Raw genomic sequence first — 12,428 nt, 5'->3', positions numbered from 1 at the left:
GTCCTCCATTAAAATCTTTGGTGTAAAAGGAATTGCCCAGTCGAAATTTATCTCCTGTTTTTATAATATTATTTGAATAATATTATAGAAAGAGTACAAAACCAGTCTACCAATTTAATCCTTGTCTACCTTCTCTGTACAGTACATATTAATATATACATGTTAGTACATGGGATTCTGCTAATACTTACTGTTCATGCAGACGTCTGAGGTCGTTGGTGGCGCTGGAAATTGGTTGGTGATTTGGACAGGAAAAATCTGCCCTCATCATCCACACCGTCCTGCATACATCCTTGGCGGATGCCATGGTAGTATTCATCCAGCATCTGTGGAGATAAGATATGAATGAAGTTAATACTTGAGAAATTATTGATGGAGCCTTTGGTCAAAACAGTGAAGAAATGGACCAGCGAGGCAAAGCAGGAACTGATTCTGATTCTGATGTTACAGTTATTCATGGTGAGTTTTTTCAGCCTGTTAGAGAACTTACTGCAGCCTCCTCCTCGGTGAGGGCAAATGTCGCAATCTGCGTTGTGGCCATTTTATGTTGGCTGACCCCCACACAGACTCGTCCATCAACGCGCTTCTGGTCGAGCCACTCTGACGTCTGGAAAATAATGAAGGACACAGTGGGAATTAATGACATGAACAAAGTAACCCTGTTCTATTTGAATCTGGACATGCAATATTTTCTACTGACTACATGCAATACTTTGTACCAACTGAGGAAACACTGAGGGGGGAAAGTACTTACTGTCAATCCCTCCACTGCTCCGGGTCTCTGGAAATGTTTTAGGATCAGGATGGCTTCGCAGTGGTAGCGGAACAGCGTCTTCTCCTCTTCTTCCACAAGCTGGTGCTGCAGGAGCTTCCCATAGATGCCCAGCATGTCCTTGTTTGACTCGCGGAGGACTCTCTGGCAGTCATGGAGAGTCAGCTGGCCATGAATGAAGCGGTTGTACCTAGAATGATAAGATAAAACAAAACACCAATGAGGAGGAGAGTTAGAGATTTTTCTGTATCACATAATCCTGGCAGCCTTCCAAGTACTATCCACATGAGAGAAGTCATTAAAGGAAAGGTAGAGCAGGAGATTAACAACTCACCTTTTTTGGCATGTGGCTTTGCTGAGGGCCTTTGCCACTTGGCTTCCTCAAGGTGTTGAGCAGCTCAATGTATGCCTGACACTTCCTGTGGAAGTCCGGGTCCGCTGCAGCCAAATCCAGGCGTGTCTTGAGATACTGGACACACCGGATCATGTTCTTTATGTAGTTGATGATGGTGGATGGACTCATCTGCACTACCCTCAGCCTGTTAAGGAAGTCTTGGGTTTCCGTGCTCTTCAGGAGAAAGTCCATGCTCGCCTCATTCCCGCTCGGCTGGATGTACCTGAGCATCCTGGAGACATTGTCTACCTGTGATGAAAGAGGAAGAGAAGAAGTGTGAATTGCTACAGAGCTGCAGTCTGTGTGTGTATGGGGGTGTGTGCGTGTGTCAATGAGCCTGTTGTCACACTATAGAGATGCTAATAAGTCTACAGGCTGCAAAGAGCAACACAGAGAGCAGAATACTATAGTGTAAGATGTAAATAAGAATTTGTTCTTAATGACTTGCCTGGTTAAATAAAGGTTAAATAAATAAATAAATAAATAAATAAATAAATAAAACGTGGTTAGATCTTACCTCCTGTTGGCAGTTTGGGACTAGCAGAGAAGTAGTCAGGTACTGCTTGAAACCCGTCAAAATTGCAGCTTCACGTGGGAACTTTTCATAAAGTCCCATCTGCTGCATTTTGACCCTCAGTGATGTCTGGTACTGGGCCGTGTCCCTGAGAAAATACAGAGAAAATTAGCTCAAAGGAACTTACAGATGTTCACAGCCAAAGATCATTGATTGAACTTGTGTGTGTTGAGTGAGGTGATGAACTTACTTTTGCCATGTTGGGTGACTTGGACCAGCATCCTCACTGGAATCAGAGCCGGGGGTCTCTTCAGCGCCTCTACGGTCCTCTTCTGTGCTGCCACTGGCCAGGATGGGGGCTTGCTTGGCGGCAGCTGAAGTGGTTGGTTGCTCGTTGCTGGGTTCAATGTCTGCGTCCATGGGGGCATTGAGGACGAAGACGTTTCTTCTACGAAGATCTTCAAGAAGAGCCAGTCTGGAAGGCCTGTGGGGGTACCGCCTGCACATCTCGGCGTAGTCCCAGGTTCTGCCTTGGCGGGTCCAAGCCTTCATCGACTCCTTGGCCCTCTGCAGCTCTGCCTGCCTCTCCACAGCTGTGTTGCTCTTCATGCAGACCCTGGCCAGGTGGGTAGACAGTACTTCCTGGGGTTTCTCGCACAGCAGGCAGTGGATGATGCGGCGATCCTTCTCGCTGTGAGAGAGAAAGAGAGACAGTAGACAGTGTTTATATATATATATATATATATATATATATAAATATATAAGTAATAAGAGTAATAATAACAGTGAAAATGAAGACTGTTTTTCCTTAATGTGTGGCTGGATTGTCCATTAGACACATGTGAGAATCACCTTCTGTACAGTGAAACCAGTAAGAATAAACATAGTTCTATATACAGTGTGTTTGTGGAGTTTGTCTCTCTGACAGAGGAAATGCATTTCAGCAAATTTCTACTTTCACATGCAATAGAATAGAAACATCAAGAACTTTTTTCCCCAAAAACTTTAGATTTTGAAGGACAAAAACAACTTCAGAATCTTCTCCAGGAGAAAGTTTCCTCCTGCAGAAGAAAAGTCTTCAGTTGTTTGATTAAAATCCTTTCAGAAAGGAAAAGAATCCTTTTCGAGTTTAAAACTTGTAAAGTCAGTGAAACCACCCCTGACTTATTTTAAGAAATCTTATCAAGTGAATGTCACTTACTGCACTGGCAGCCACATTTGCCTGTTTCAAGCAAAATACAATTCAACTAGTGAAAACAAATTGGTACTTACTTTGCAGCCTGTCCTGCCATTGTCCTCAGGAAAATCTTCTTCACAAAAAGAAGAAAAAAAAAACAAAGCTCTTGGGAAGAGAGAGAGCAAGAAAATAAATAAAAAAAGAATAGAAATAGAAATAGCAGTAGAAAAAAACCTTTTAAAAAAGCAAGAAACTTCAAAAAAGAGTTTTCTTCAGAAAAGTCTTCAGGTTCGATGAAATTCTCTTCCAAAATGGCAAAGAGGTGGTGTGTGTGATCAGAATGGAAAACACAATGAAGGAGTGGAGTTTACCTGCAGTATTTATCCTCCATGCCGCACACACCTTCATGATGATGTCATAGTCACATCAGCTTGATTGTGGTCTTTCAACGGTGGGAGGAGGGTGTGACTCATCGTTGAGACTGGGAAAACATCCTCTTCCATCCAGCACATGGGGGTCTCAACATATTCATGCTCAATTTTCTTCCTGTTTTTTACTCCTAAACATGATCCAATCTTTTAATGTTGTACATCAAATTAAAGCTTACATTCTCTTCTTTCCAACAAGTCCAGGCTTTCCATGCTAGCACAACCTGGCTGGTTAAAATTAACAATTAAGTGTGGTCATACTAGAGACGTATTTCAGCTGGGTTCAGAGGTCAAATCTGTGTTGTACTCTCATCCTTGTATTTCATGCTAGCATGATCTGAATTACTTAAGTCATTCAGTAATTTAAAGCTCAGATTCTTTCTTTCCAACAAGCCCAGGTTTCCAATGCCAGCTCAACCTGGCTGGTTAACAGAAGCTAACCCATTCATCTGCTGTTCTAACATCTTTTCTGAAAACAACGCAGGGTCAAGTGTGAATGGGGCTTCCCCCAAGTGACACTTAAGAGACACTTAAGTTAAGACTGTGTTGCTGTGTCACTAGACCACTGTACAAAGGTAAGAGGGGTGTAAACACTGGAAATGATTAAAAAAAAAAAGTGATATGATCACATTGTTGAAAATTCGGGTAATTTCTCCTGCATTCAGCATTTAGGTTGTTTGCTCCCAGAGTCTCAACATTTTGAAACCACTCCTGTGATTGTTTTTCACATGGAGGCTGTTCTAACATATTTTCTGAAAACAAGGCAGGGTCAAGTGTGAATGGGGCTTCCCCCACAATGTTGTCAACCTGTAAATAAGTGCTAATTAATCTATTCAGAGGTGAATAGTGTAGGTGATGAGTGCTAAGTCTCCACTTGACTTCCAATATTGCTATCTTAATGAGGCTATCTAAAAACAGATTCCAAAGGTAAGAGGAGTGTAAAATATGCTTCAAAATGTGTAGATTTCAATCTTTGTGTGAAACTGAGTAAAAGTTTGTGTTGAATTTGAGCAGCTGTTCTGATATTGGTTTAGACTATATGGTGACATTGTTGAATATTCGGGTAATTTGTCCTCCATGCAGCATATACGCTGCTTCCTCCCACAGTCTCAACATTTTCTCTAAAAATAACCGTAATCATATTTTACCTTTTCAAGTTGAAAACTTGTATTATCAATGAATTGATAATCAATAAAATCAATGAATTATCAATAAAAGCCAGAAAAATTATGAATTAAACAACATTGTTATGTATGTCTTGTATTTGACTTGTGCATTTACTAGTGTAAAAATACAGAGACACTTAAGTTACGACTGTGTTGCTGTGTCACTAGACCACTGTACAAAGGTAAGAGGGGTGTAAACACTGGAAATGATTAAAAAAAAATGTGATATGATCACATTGTTGAAAATTCTGGTAATTTCTCCTGCATTCAACATTTAGGTTGTTTGCTCCCAGAGTCTCAACATTTTGAAACCACTCCTGTGATTGTTTTTCACATGGAGGCTGTTTTAACATCTTTTATGAAAACAAGGCAGGGTCAAGTGTGAATGGGGCTTCCCCCACAATGTTGTCAACCTGTAAATAAGTGCTAATTAATCTATTCAGAGGTGAATAGTGTAGGTGATGAGTGCTAAGTCCCCACTTGACTTCCAATATTGCTATCTTAATGAGGCTATCTAAAAACAGATTCCAAAGGTAAGAGGAGTGTAAACACTGGAAATGATGAAAAAAAAAAAATGTGATATGATCACATTGTTGAAAATTCGGGTAATTTCTCTTGCATTCAGCATTTAAGTTGTTTGCTCCCAGAGTCTCAACATTTTGAAACCACTCCTGTGATTGTTTTTCACATGGAGGGTTTCTTTCTCTGTACATCAAATTAAGGCTTAGATAGTTTAACAGTTGTGATAGTTGCATATCACAGTGTAGATAGATTACATTCTCTTCTTTCCAACAAGCTCAGGCATTCAATGCCAGCACAACCTGGCTGGTTAACAGAAGCTCACTCATTCATCTGCTCACATTGTTGAGACTGGGAAAACATGCTCCTCCATCGAGCACATGTGCTGCATTTTACGGGGTCTCAACATATTATCCTCCATAACTTATCCTCCTGTATTTCTGGTAAACCTGCTTCAAATCAAACATGTTGTACATCAAATTAAAGTTTAGATTCTCTTCTTTCCAACATTATTGCACATTATTACTTACATTAAGTACATTAAGTACATTATTACTTTCCATCCTAGCATAACCTGGCTGCTTAAAATTAGACATTTAGTGTGGTCAATACCAGAGAGCTTTCAGAGCTGGGTCAGAGGTCAAATCTGTTCTGTATATTTAGCCTGGTCTTTCAGGCAAGCATGATCTGATTTACGGGAGTGGCACCTCAATTTAAAGCTCAGATTCAGACCTTTTCATAGAGTCCAAGATTGTTCATTTTAAACCTTCTGGTGGCTAGCAGCACACTGTTGAGTTATGGTTACATTCAGCTGTTTTCACAGGGCTGCAACTAAGCGGTATTTATGCTGTTATCTCTCCTGCTGTATTTCTGGTAAACCTGCTTCAAATCAAACATGTTTCACATCAAATGAAAGCTTAGCTTCTCTTCTCTCTCTCTTTCCATTAGCACAACCTGGCTGCTTAAAATCAGACACTTAGTGTGGTCAATACCAGACAGCTTTCAGAGCTGGGCGAGAGCCCGCTCGGGGCCCCCCTCCCCGCCTCACCGGGTAAGTGAAAAAACGATAAGAGTAGTGGTATTTCACCGGCGGCCGAAGCCTCCCACTTATGCTACACCTCTCATGTCTCTTCACAATGCCAGACTAGAGTCAAGCTCAACAGGGTCTTCTTTCCCCGCTGATTCTGCCAAGCCCGTTCCCTTGGCTGTGGTTTTGCTAGATAGTAGGTAGGGACAGTGGGAATCTCGTTCATCCATTCATGCGCGTCACTAATTAGATGACGAGGCATTTGGCTAACTTAAACGAGTCATAACTACTCCCACCTTTCACCCGCGCTTCATTGAATTTCTTCACTTTGACATTCAAAGCCTGGGTGGGATTTACATCAGTGACAGCCCCACCGTTCCTTGGGGTAGCCATGACCAAGTTGGATGCCCTGACAGCTGGCCACCGATTCCATCTCGAACAACTGACAGGGATGAGCGCGGGAGGTCAAGAACTGACCAAGGCGTGCCCGACTGTTTCAAGGGGTTTAACGTGTCCCGTCCACAAGGAGATCACTCCTTCGTCATCCAAGTGGGCTACGCACACCTGGGCAGGAGAATGGCCCAAGTCCCCTCGAACTATCCGTGCCACGTATTTTAGTTCCCTAAGGCACTGTGACAGAGTTCGGGTACCATCAAATGCATCCCTTGCCGACGGTTGAACGCCCAACGAACACCGGGTTTGACCGCCCTAAAAAATTCCCTTAAATACTGTGGCAGAGTTCGGGTATCATTAAACGCTTCCCTTGCCCTGCCACCGGTATACAGAAGGACCGGGGAGTGAACGCCCATAAAAAACCCAAAATGTAGTTAGCCGAGCTTTGATTCGACTCCGGTCTGCCATCTGCTCCGAGGTTAACGCAACAAGGCAAAGACCAGGATGGGTCGTGCCTGGTAGGGTAAATGTGGGTAAAAAATTGAGGATGTCAAACATCCATTTATTCAGCAACAAAGCAAACAAAACAATGAACAAGCAAACAAGCAATGATTAATATTAGTAACATTCACACAACTTACATCTTACTAAATAATTTAAGAATGTCAGTAGAATACAAGACTTACAAGTCTTTTGCAAAGCAAAGCAGCAAATTTCTTCTCGACTTGGACAATCCCAAGTCCTCCAGCAAGGCCCAGTTCCGACTGAACCATTTTCCTCTTGTTCCTAGCGGGAATCCTCTGACGATGACCTCATGGACATTGGGCCACTTTTGACGAATGGATCTGCTCAAGGGTGTGTATTTTAACACCTTTTCTTTGTAGGCTTCCCTCAGAACGGTGTAGTCTCTCTCGTAGCGGACGGTGACATCGACGACCAGTGCCCGGTTGTCCCTCAGCAGGACCAAGTCAGGCACCAATGTCTTGCCAGCCGTTGTCAGGAGTCTGGATTCTCTGTGTACTTCCCAACCAAGCTGATTGGCCTCCCCTGAAAGCAAAGCACAAATCTTATGGTGTCTTTTCATCCTATTGGGTTTTGTAGCTCGGCAAGACCCAAGGATGTGTTTGACAGTTTCTTTGTAGGCCCCACAAAGCCTACATGTGGTGTCAAGAGTGACCGAACCTCTCCCCCTTGCTAGGAAGGTTTTGGTCGGAAATGTGTTGGTCCTAAGCTTGAGAGCCAGGATGAAGTGAGCTTCTGGCATATTGTGTAAGTGGGGGTCTCGCAGCCAGCAATTGCTCGTGGTGTCTTCCTCAAACACCTTGATCCCCTCTCCTTGGGTCTTTTGGGCTTTCCATTTATCAAATTCAAGCTGTCTCCATTCAAGCTGAAGTCTGGAGTTCTCCCAGAATGGAGCTCTTGAAAGATCTTGACTTTGTGAGGGCGGGTTCTCTTCACATCCACCCGCCGACTTCCAGAGTTTTTTGAAGACACAGGGTCTAATGGTCTCTCTTGCCGCAGATCTCGTGCAGTCATCATCAGATGTGCACAGACCAAGAATTCGATTGACCTGTACCTTGGGTATGTGTTTGGACAGCTTACTTATACCCAAGCCACCGTTTCGCCACCTGGAATAGATCAGACCGTCAGAGACAAACTGACTAAGGTGAAGCCACTTTTTGACAGCAACCCTTATCTTTCTGTCGCACACCGCAAGTTTGGTCTGACAGACCATGCCGTTGTCTGCTAAATAGACCACCCTGGGCAATGCATATGTACATAACAGCTCAAGTCTCTGACTAGGCTTAAGCAAGGCTTTGGAAAGTCTGTTTATCATCCTCTCTACCAACAACAAGATGTTGGGTTTGACAATACCACCCCCAGGTATTTCTCCGTCTCAGACGGCCCAATCATGTGAAGGTCGGAGCCATGGATCACCCACGGCGGACAGTCGTTGACCTTGAAACTTCTTCTGTCTTTGTCGATGAAAAAGCCGTGACACTTCTTGACATTTAATGTGAGCCCTGTAAGGTCACAAAAAGTGTCTAATGTCTGTAAGTTACCTTTCATGCCCTCCCATGAGTCACTGAGCAACACAATGTAATATGCGAAGGCCAGAGAGGTGATCTTCTTCTCTTTTAGATCAAATCCAAAACCCGCTTCATCAAGTTTGCATAAGAGTGGGTCGATGGACAGGTTAAACAGGAGTGGGGAGAGAGGGTCCCCTTGTTTAACCCCGACTTTGAGTTCAATTTCTTCGGAGAATTTGCCTGAGGTGCTGATGGTTGTAGAACAACCTGTGTAGGAGTCAGAGATCAAATCAATGATCATGTGGTCAACACTCCTCTGCTGTAAGACTTCAACTATGTGCCTGTGGGAAACAGAATCAAATGCCTTGGCAAAGGCAATAAAAACAACCGCCAATGGTTTCAGCTCCCTTTTGCTAATACCAATGAGTCCTTCAAGGAGCATAAGATTCTCTGCACATCCAGGTGTTGCAATGAATCCCCTCTGTCTAGGGTGGATCTGGCAAGCCTCTGTCAGCCTATTGTTGATTACACCTGAAAAAAGTCTCAGAATTACTGGCCCTATAGTGATAGGGCGCCATTGGGAGACATCTTTAAGCAGTTCTGGATCTGAGGTTTTGGGAATCAGGGTAGTTCTGTTCTTCTTGAGCATCGGGGGCACCTTCCCCGACAACATGATGGCTGTGAACAGGTTCGCTAATACAGTACCTTTGGGGTCCCACAGCAACAGTCGGTTACGCGTGATCTTGTCAAGACCTGTGGCAGTTTGAGCTTTCATTTTCGACAACACCTGAATTATTTATTTTGGAGCAATTGGAGAGTCAAATGCGGTGTTGACAGCCCCATACTTGGACTTGAACTGACCAAGGCCCTTGAAACGGTCCCGAGCCTCCCATTTGCTTTTAAAAGCAGAGTAGACCTCGTCCAGAGGGATCGGACAATCTTCCCTCTTTTTGCCATCCACAACCTCGCCAGGCTCCTCCTGTCAGAGCTGTACAACCTTTGAAGCATTCTGTATTTGGCGACTTTGGATATTCTGGCAGCCTTTTTCCTTTTATGGACCTTGATCGACCTGACCCTTCGCCTTCCGGGCGGACTCAAGAATCCAATCAATCTTTTCAGAAAAGAATTGATAGTCTTACTATCAGTAGTGGTTGGGGAGATGCCTGGGGGAGACGCTGCATGCCGTAGGCGCCTTTCTGCAATCTCACGAACTGACTTCCTGGCCTCGTCCCGGGGGCAGGCAGGAGCAAGAGGAATTCGTAATGACTGGCAATAGGGATTCCAGTCGGGAGCGGGGGTCACCGTAGCAGTAGCTCTGTTGGCAATCTTCCGCAGCTTTTTGCACTTCTTTTTGATTTGCACAGGCTGGTGGTTAGGGAACATCTTCTGGGCAATATCATAGAAGCCCCTAACACCGCCTTTGGAGACCTTCAGACTTCCGGTTCCGGTGCCACGCTGTTAGCACGCTGTTAGCACGCTGTTAGCACGCTGTTAGCACGCTGCTAGCATCTTCCCGACGTCGTCCCGGAGTATTATTCATTTTTTCTTATTATTATTCGTTTTGTTCCTCTAACCTCTCCCTCTTAATTCTTCCCTTTCAACCTGTGAACTGCATATCCTTCAATTTCTTCTGCATCTCCCCTCTCGACTTCTGTTGGTTTATCTGTAGCAATTTTGTATCATCTGTTAGCCTTGCTTGTTTTACCTAGCCGCAGCTAGTTAGCAGCTTTCGCTATTAGCCCTGTCTTGTGGGCTTATTTCCTGCTAGTTAGTAACTCCTGCTTACTTAGTTACCCGCAGCAAGCTAGCACCCTGTGCTAGATAGCCTATTTCCTGCTAGTTAGTAACTCCTGCTTAATTAGTTACCCGCAGCAAGCTAGCACCCTGTGCTAGATAGCCTTTTGCCTAAAGCTATTCAGTCTAGCTCTATACTATAGTGTCTGGTAGCCGTTAGCATAGCCCAGCACCCTCTAGCCTTTTACATAACGTTACTTAGCCTAGCTTTGTATCATAGCTTGACTAGTGTAATAGCTTCTGGTAGCCGCTAGCATAGCCTAAGCTCCTAGCCTCAGCTAAGCCTTTAATTAATCTCCTCTGCTACCCTCATCAACGTTGGTAAGTATGGCTTCCTGTTCTGTCTGTTCCTTACTTTTAGATAAGCTCACTCTATTAGAGAGTCGTGTCCGTCAGCTTGAGGATGATAGATTAGTCACGTTAGATACGACGGGCACCCCAGATAGTTTACGGTCCGGGCCGGCTAGCAGCCCTGCTAGTGTTAGCGTTAGCCCGAGCGTTAGCCAGGACTCCCCAGACAGCGTAGCCCCTTCGGCAACGGGTGATGAGTTTATCCTGGTCCCGAGGCGTCGGAGCGCCCACATGAGCCAGCCGTCTGTTGTACGGCCCGATTTTCAACCGCCGCCCCCGGTTGAGAATCGTTTTGCTCCGCTTGGTAGTCCCTGTGGCCGGCCTGCCGCCCGGCTCCTCGGCCCTGCTCTAAACCACGCATCCTAGTTATAGGTGACTCCATAACCCGTAACATTAGGCTAGAAGCGCCAGCCGAAATAGTCTGTCTACCAGGGGCCAGAGTTCCCGACATAGAGGCTACTCTTAGGGTGCTGACAAACAGGGATAGATATATGGATAAGGCACACAACAACCAGGCTAACCAGGCTACTCATGATAACATCGTAGTACATGTCGGCACCAACAACGCTAGGATGAAACAGTCGGAGGTCACTAAACACAGCATAATTAGGACATGTGACTTCGCCAGCAAGATGAGTCAGCATCGTTTAATCGTCTCTGGTCCCCTCCCCGTTACGCTTAATGATGATATCTACAGCAGATTAGTCGCCCTTAATCGTTGGCTGGCCAAGTATTGTGAGCAACAGGGTTTTATGTTTTTAGATAACTGGCCCTCCTTCTGGGGTAAACCTGGCATGCTTAAGACAGATGGCATACACCCTACTGGGTTGGGTGCCCACATTTTGTCTAGGAACATGGACAGGTGCTTGAGGCAGGCATGACACACTCCCCTAAAGCATGCTGGGTCGCAGGTTGTTAGACAGCCTGCTAGGATTTCACCTAGTGTGGGTTTGGAGTCCGATAGCTCAGATAGCTTAGTGTATCCAATCTTGACTGTGTCCCGCCCTCGCCATGCCACCTTTTGCCATCGCCGAGCCACACGTTCTCAGCATAACCTTATTCATATCAACCCTTCTGGCTGCAGCATTGACTCTACAACAAACTGTATTGCGTACTCGCAAATCAGCACTGTATCCCTTCTCCCTCTCTCCTCCCGTCGTACTCGGCCGCCGCCCGGAACAAAAAGTAGTAACGTAATTGAGATTAAACCTATTCGCATTGCTGAGCGTCCCGAACCTACTAGCAACACAAAGCGCATACGTCTCGGATTCATCAATATCAGATCACTCGCTAACAAAGCCCTGCTGGTCAATGACTTAATTAAAGAACATAGTATTGACATAATGGGATTATGTGAAACCTGGCTAAAGCCAAATGATGCTCTTCCCTTAATTGAAGCTTCCCCCTCTAACTTCACCAACTCGCATGTCGCTCGGACATCTAAGAAAGGTGGGGGCGTTGGCCTAATCTTAAATTCGAGTTTGAACCTTTCTCCAGATCTAAGTAATAAACTCTCATCTTGTGAGATGCTCACTATGCGCCCATCCACTCCAGTTAGCATGGGCCTTAACCACTCTGGTATCCTGCCTTTCTACCTAATTATCCTTTATCGCCCTCCTGGGCCCTATTCATCTTTTTTAGAAGAATTTTCCAATTTCCTCTCTGACCTTGTAATTCGTACGGATAACATCCTAATTATCGGTGATTTCAATATTCATCTAAATTGTAAAACTAATCCACTTAGCAAAGCTTTTTCGTTCCTAATTGACACTTTTGGCTTTACTCAGTTGGTTCACGAACAGACCCACTCTAGCGGCAACACTCTTGATCTGGTCCTCGCTCGTGGTATTAACATGTCAGACT

The sequence above is a fragment of the Centroberyx gerrardi genome, chromosome 10 (genome assembly GCF_048128805.1).
Source record: "Centroberyx gerrardi isolate f3 chromosome 10, fCenGer3.hap1.cur.20231027, whole genome shotgun sequence".
In the NCBI taxonomy this organism is placed as follows: Eukaryota; Metazoa; Chordata; class Actinopteri; order Beryciformes; family Berycidae; genus Centroberyx; species Centroberyx gerrardi.
The sequence above is the reverse complement of the archived record's forward strand: the minus strand, read 5'-3'. Positions refer to the sequence as shown.